This window comes from Pseudonaja textilis, chromosome 1, assembly GCF_049901715.1.
Source record: "Pseudonaja textilis isolate UNSWEBS1 chromosome 1, rPseTex1.2, whole genome shotgun sequence".
NCBI classification, from domain to species: Eukaryota; Metazoa; Chordata; class Lepidosauria; order Squamata; family Elapidae; genus Pseudonaja; species Pseudonaja textilis.
The window spans coordinates 247,459,246-247,466,581 of record NC_141990.1 but is presented as its reverse complement, the minus strand read 5'-3'; positions in this window follow the sequence as shown (position 1 = coordinate 247,466,581).

Genomic DNA, 7,336 nt, shown 5'->3' with positions numbered 1-7,336 from the left:
TAAGTCTATGTTTGGGGCTCTTTTTTAAATCAAAAGCCCAATATATAATCATAGTCCATTAAAGACACATTTTAGACACAATTGACTTTATATGGCCGTGATGGCACGTGTGCCAGAGGTGGCACACAGAGCCCTCTCTATGGGCATGTCAGCTGTTGCCCAGCTCAGCTCTTCTGCATATGTGCATGCACGCCTCCCACCAGGCAGCTGGTCTTTGGGTCTCTGCCATGCATCTGGTGGATGGGGGGCATGCACAGGGGACACACCTGCATGCTCAGGGAATGTGCACATTTTGCATTTTGGGGATGCATGAGCACTTGCGCTCTGGGCACTCAGTCCCGAAAAGGTTAGCCATCACTGTTATTTGGGTTAATGGTAAAGGTATAAGTCTTGAAGGAAATTAAGAATGATCAGCATGAAGAAAAGGACTTGTGTACTGAGTCCTTGATTTAAGTATCCAAACTCATTACTTAAATTAAGCCTGTGGCTATATTATTATTATATAGTAAGAGAAACAGTACTTAGCATTAAACTAATGTAGTATTAGCTGCTTTAGAAAAATATCTGGTCATAATATTGCTCAATAATGACATTCACTGAATGGTTTCCTTTGAGCGAATCATACAATACCTTAGCTGAACAGGGTCGTTGGCTTGATGAAATAAACTGAGGGATATTTTCTCTTTAACTGCCTCTTTGCAATTCTTCAAGTGAAAAGAGTGAAAGAGAAAAGTACTCAATACTTTTCAATCCAGCCTCTATTTCTAGCCCTCTGGATTAAATTTTTAAAAGCGAGCCATTTATATAGATGTGCTCAGAAAATACACCCAAAATTCATTTATTTTTCAGCCAGGTAATGTTTATCTCCTATACCACATATTTTCAGGCTAAGAAACCAATGGTACTTCCTTGCTTTGAATCCTTTTTAGAAATCTATCTTCAGAAAGAAAATAAACTGAGGACTCTTGGCATTGATAGGATTGAAAAAGAGTTTATGACACCCAAATATTTCACTTGCCTCAGATTATAAGGTGTTGTAAATTAAAACATAAAAAGTATGCAGAATATTTTAAAAACTAGAAACTTATTTATTACAGATTACCATGTATAAATAAGCAAAATGGTTAATTTTAAGCAAATTATAGAGAAGTTAGAACATTTGAAAGCAATGTATATTAAGCAGTTGAAGATTCCAGACATAATTGCTAATTAGTAAGAAAGGCTGTCTGAACTTAATATACAGCCACTTACAGAAAGCTGAGTGCAGAAATTATTAGATTTGTCATCAAAAATAAGTCTTTGGTCTTCTATAGTATTCATTTCCACCAGGGTTCCCTGATCCCTATTATATTATTTATTTATTTATTATATTATTATTATAACTATTTTCAACACCATAGTATTTTCCTTACTTCCTTTCACAAATCACTTTGTTTATCATGTTGTACCTATGTCAAGAATTCAGGAAGAAAATATAATGGTGGCATTGGGTAACAATTTTACAAATCACTATTTGCATGTTATCATTACTGTCTCGTCATGGTTTGCTTATCCTAAGAAAGGGATATGGTTTATCATCCACAGTAGCAAGATTTGAAAATTATTGCAAACAAATCACTTGGTGGCCTAACATTTCCAAAACCAGATCATCCTGTCCACCTTTATGGTCAACATTACTCTTCTTGTTTCATCTAAGAGTCCATAGTTGTGAAATATGGGTCATCGAATCTAAATAATCTGTTCATTGGTACCTGTGTGTCAGGTATTTTTCCCGGTTCTGCTACTAAACATCTAACCAAGACTTGTCTAACTGGATGGCTTCCATGCATTTCATCATAGTATTTAATCTTTCTTGCCAGTTAGTACTGAAACAAATAGCTATAAAAGTCATAAAAGCAATAGTAATAGCTAAAAATGTAATTGCTGAACATTTCAAAATTTTAGAAAAGCAAAGTTCATTCAAAAACTACATCCTTGGAAGTTTGATCACAATATTGCCTTAAAATAAAAGACAAAAACCTGTATTTTGTAACAGATAACAAGCACTATAAGTTACGTACTTGCAACTGAATATGCAAAAATATTATTCCAGAGGAATATTAAAATGTTCCTTTATATAATAAAAAGTATTATTAGAAAATTAAATTCAATGGAAGTTCTACAACATTGTGTATTCAAAAAATGAAAATAGATTGCTTTGCTATTTTACTACTACATTCACAGCAGTATATTTATAGGAATCACATAAAAATCCATTTTAGCATGCATTTGTGTGTTGTACATACTTTATACATGAAAACATAAGGACATCATTTTGATAAGTCTATTAGAGAAATAATACCCTCAATTTACATGCATGTTTTTGAGCTCCCATTCTAGGTTTAAGAGAGAATAACAGACTGAAAGTCACCTAACCAACTTCCACACCTAAAGAAAGACTTGATCCTTCCAGTTGAGTACCTTAACAAGTGCATCATACAGATAGATAGATAGATAGATAGATAGATAGATAGATAGATAGATAGATAGATAGACAGACAGACAGACAGACAGACAGATAGATAGAAGGATGGATGGGTGGGTGGGTGGGTAGGTAGGTAGATGACAGAGATTTTCAATCAATAATGCCATGGGTTCAGAGAACGTTTAGGACTTTCATGTTAACATATTAACCCACTCAGAATATTTGAACATAGAATTCTATAGCAAAGAACAAGTTGCCTTTTAAAAAAATATTGTCAAAATAAAGCAACTACCATGTTAAAACTAAGTTTCTATCTTTCATTTAGCTTCATCCTCCTTACAAATATTCTCAAACCCTATCCTATACTGTTAAATGCTAAATATTTCTGACCCAATTAATGTTGTTCATCTTTAAATTATGCTCATCTTGTTGTCAACTTTTTTTTTCATTTTTCAGTACACTAAGGTGGGGAAAATATTTAGATATGAGAGAGACAAAGATGATTCATTCTACCTATGTGTAAGAGAAAAAGCCAAAGCCTTCAAGGGCCTTCTTCTCTCTCAGAGTGTAAAACCCTAGTGCCTAAAGAGTTAATCTGTTTCTCTCAGTCAAATGAAATGATGACTCAAAAGCACATGGGGGCAGATATATATTGAGTGGGAAGGTGACATTTTTATCTAGTCACTTTTCTGACAGTAACAACACTTTGGGATTATTTTGATGTTAATTATTACATCTAGGGAACATTCTTCCCCTACAAATGAGGTTAAATGTTTTTCAGAGTTTTCACTCCTGCCCATTGTTTCTCTTGCAATTTGTCAGAATAAATTCTTTCGAATATATATGCAGTTAACAAAGACTTAGTTAATGGTTTTCCCTAGTTAATGTCCTGTAACATCAAACCTCTTTACATTAAGAAGAAGACAACCACACAACAGTGGCTATATCATGAAAAGAAAAGGGAAGCTTCACTGAAATGTCTTTTATAATCCTTGGAATTACAAAGGTTTCGCCTGACCTCAGGAAAGGGGATATTTCTATTCAGAAACAGCCCCATTATATATTCCCCAATAAGTGACCATTTTCATGCATCTTGATTTCCTATAGAGTTGGCCTAAATAAGGTTTTCCCTTGGTGGTCAGTTTCAGCACTTCAGATATAGCAGAATGGACAGCTGCTTTGACGTCAGACCACTCCAGTAACAACCCTGGAAATGCTGGTAGCTCACTGCCAAGGAGATCAAAGCAGAACATTTCATATATATGATGATTTAGCTTGAAACCATTTTATAAATCTTGATAATTTAACTGCTGCTTTATTTATAAAGGCATCAGAAGAAGTGCTATTCTTCCTCCTCCTCCTTGTCCTCGTCCTTGTCCTCCTCCTCCATCTCTTCTTCCCCCCTAGGTAAGTCCCTGCAGTTTTCTTAGCAAGTAGTTTGCCAGGGTCTCCTTCGTAGGAGAGGGAGGGAGGGGGGAGAGAGAGAGAGAGAGAGAGAGAGAGAGAGAGAGAGATGGCTCTCTGATGGCTTTGTGCTTATGACAGAACTGGAACTCACAGTCTCCTACTTACTAGCTGGTGTCTTAACAGTCTCTCCATTATCCTTTTTTTTTAAAAAAAAAAATCCCTTTCTAACCTCTTTTTTGACAAATTACAATGATTTATTTGGAATGCAATTACTGAAGTAACTTTTTCCCCTTGTCATTGGTAATTATTCTTGATTATTTTAAAAAATATGTGTCTATTCTAAAATTTTATACATGTTGTATGACAAATCTATCTTTTTTTCAATTTGTTTGTTTGTTTTGTAAAAAAAGATGGAGGGAAGGCATCATCCATCTCCTTACTATAAGATATTCTTGGGAGCTGCTATTAAGTTTAACCTAATACCCTAACTCCTTGAGATATCTTCCAGAACTTTGCTCTCTGTAAAAGGTAAACGAATAAAATAATCTCACTCTAGCTTTAACTTATTGTACTTTCTGTGTTGATAAGGCCCTTATCTCCTTATGTGACAGATCTTGCTTCTACTTTGGCAGACACTGAGAGGTTTCCAGGATTTTTAGGCTCATCCTGATAGTCTTCACTTACTTTTCAAGAGGCTGCAGTTTTTGATTGGATTGTTGCTCTTAATTCTTTTATTCTGACTCAATCACTGGCATAACATTTTATTCTCACTAAACACCGATCTTATCCCCAACACTTTGTAATGTAGTGAAATTGCCTTGTGAATACGTTCAAAGATGGTCCTGTATATTCAATTATTTGTGGCGGTCTGAAAATTTGTGATATTTTAAATAATTGCTTAATTGCCAGATCTAAGGACAGAGTGTATTTGATTTGTATCATAAAAAAGTACATTGGTAGTACAGTGGTTAGAAGGTTACCTACTGTTCTATTTAAACATTTTCAGCTTGTTACCTTTTTAAAATTAAACTGCCAATCAAACATTTTTCAGCTCCACACAGGCAAAGCACAAGCCTTACAGGTATCCAGACTAATTTCCTGCAGGTCAATTGCACATTCTGGAAACGATCTACAGCATTTCACGAAATCAGAAAACCTGAAGTTTGTTTTGATAATCCCAGAATGCAGTCATGCAACACTTTTATCACAGACTCATTCGTTTGCCTTTTGAGGTTCATCGTTCATCATAAGAAAGCAGTTGTAAACTCACATTTGCCCTGTGCAGAATAGTTAATGCAATCAATATAGTTTATCTTGTCTTGTTCGTGTCATAATGTGATTAGTAACTGCTGGCCATGGTGGGGCATCCATTTCCAAATTCACTGGAAATTAATCTCTATATTTTTCTCTCAAATCAAGTCACCAACATCTGAACAGCAACTGAGCAGGAGAAAAAGGATGGCTATACCTTTACTGTTATCACATCATCATGCAGTTCATTATTATCACATCATAGAGTAGTGGCTTCTTTGCCAGAGAACATGTTTATAAAAGGAGCTTGACAACTATGGAAGTAAAAGTCTTACCAGAATGTTACAAATTGGTATATGGTAAATGTTTCTAATCAATGCTCTATGTTAAAAAACAGACAATAAAGTTTGACTTTTGACAATAGGTATTTGTATAGTAGCAAATCTTTTTTGTGTGTGCTTGTTAATGTTCACAGCTGAACTGCTTTGCTTTCATTTGTATCTAAAACATCTATCGGCTTGACACTGGTAAATTTTTGCATGCCAAAATTAACAGCAAATAACAACACTGATTCCATATAGAGGAAGTCTAGAGACAGCTGGTAGCATTGCACAATGTGCACTTTGCTTTATTCTTTTCCAAAAGGTTCAGGAAGTAGAGATTTAATTGGTAGGACGGGGACATGTCTTCCCACCATCCAGATGGATAATGCATTGCCTTCAAGGTTTATGAAAGCTGCTTATTCTGAAAAGCTCACTGTCTCATATGCTTGTTATGAGTATTTCATTGGTGGTGTATTTAGAGAGTACAAATTCTGTACACATAAACATGAAAAAGGACTGTACCTAACGCCTGCTGAACATGCCTACAGTTTCCATTGGTAAGTATCAAGATTTTTGTGCTGCCTTCTTCTCTGTGAAATATTAACTCAGTCCCTTTAAACCACACAAAAAATGTAACCCTATAGGGCTGTGATATTACATGGAAAAATATTACATGTTACATGTCCAGGTTATTTATTTATCAGCTATACTCAGAGACTCTTAACATATCTCTTAGACAAAGATTGTTGTCCTATGGTGCAGCACACTGAATTGTGAAACAATATACTCCATATTCCATTTCAAGATGTGGTGGATTTCAAAACTAACTATGGAGCTGACTGGAGATACTGGATATTGGACCCAAATACCTTCTAGAGATTAACTATGCACAAAACTAAGCCTTTTGTGAACATTCTTCTTCTCTACCTGAATATTTCAATGTAATAAATAAAGAATGATTAATACACGATTATCATTACAAGTGATTTAAATCATTCAGAAGTCTATAGCAAATAATCCGTGAGTATTTATACCAAAAAATTAATAAAAAAGCAACCAAATCCTGGAATGTCTCAGTGTATTTTCAGTCACTTCTCTTGAATGAATTTATCAGTTTTGACTTTCAGCAATTCTCTAAGTATGAAAGAGTGAAAAATGTGCTATGGGAAAATAGTATTTATTCAGAAATGCTATAAATTTAGAGAGTTATTGAAATATAATGATTTAAGATGTTTGACTAGTACTGCGGGCATACAAGTTCAAATCCACACTCAGCCATAGATGCTTACTAGGTAACTTTGGACCAATCTCTTTCACACACACAAGACAATCTACCCCATAGGATTGTTCTGATGGGGTAAAATGAGAAAAATGAGTGTCATATATTGTCAGCCTCCAAGAATTTTTCCTGACATCTTTTACTGTTTGACTCTTGCCAGCTGCCATGGAAAGGGGAGGGAGGGTTAATTTGTTGTTGGGGGGAAGGGTGTTGGAGGACAAAGTTGTGTGAACTGAAAAAAGATGGGACACTTTCCTGCTTTCCGCACAACTGCATCCATTTATCTTTTCTAGGCCAAGGTCAACCATCTTGGCATACCAGATGTGTGAGACACTACCCGAAGATGTATCCCACATGACATTATACACACCTCTGATTGGATGACCAATTTGAACTACTGGGGGACGGGACTTGGGATAACTTTCAGTATGTAATTTCTGCACCTATTTGCCTCAGATCTTGCTTTTCTTTCATTTCTATCACTTCAAATCCAGTAAAAGTAGTTTTCTCTATTTAGTCGAGTCTAAGGTTTTTTTCTTGGATTTTGAATGGAGGCCCAGCTGACATATATTACTCTCTTAGTCTTATTCCAAGGAGGTGATCTACACTTCC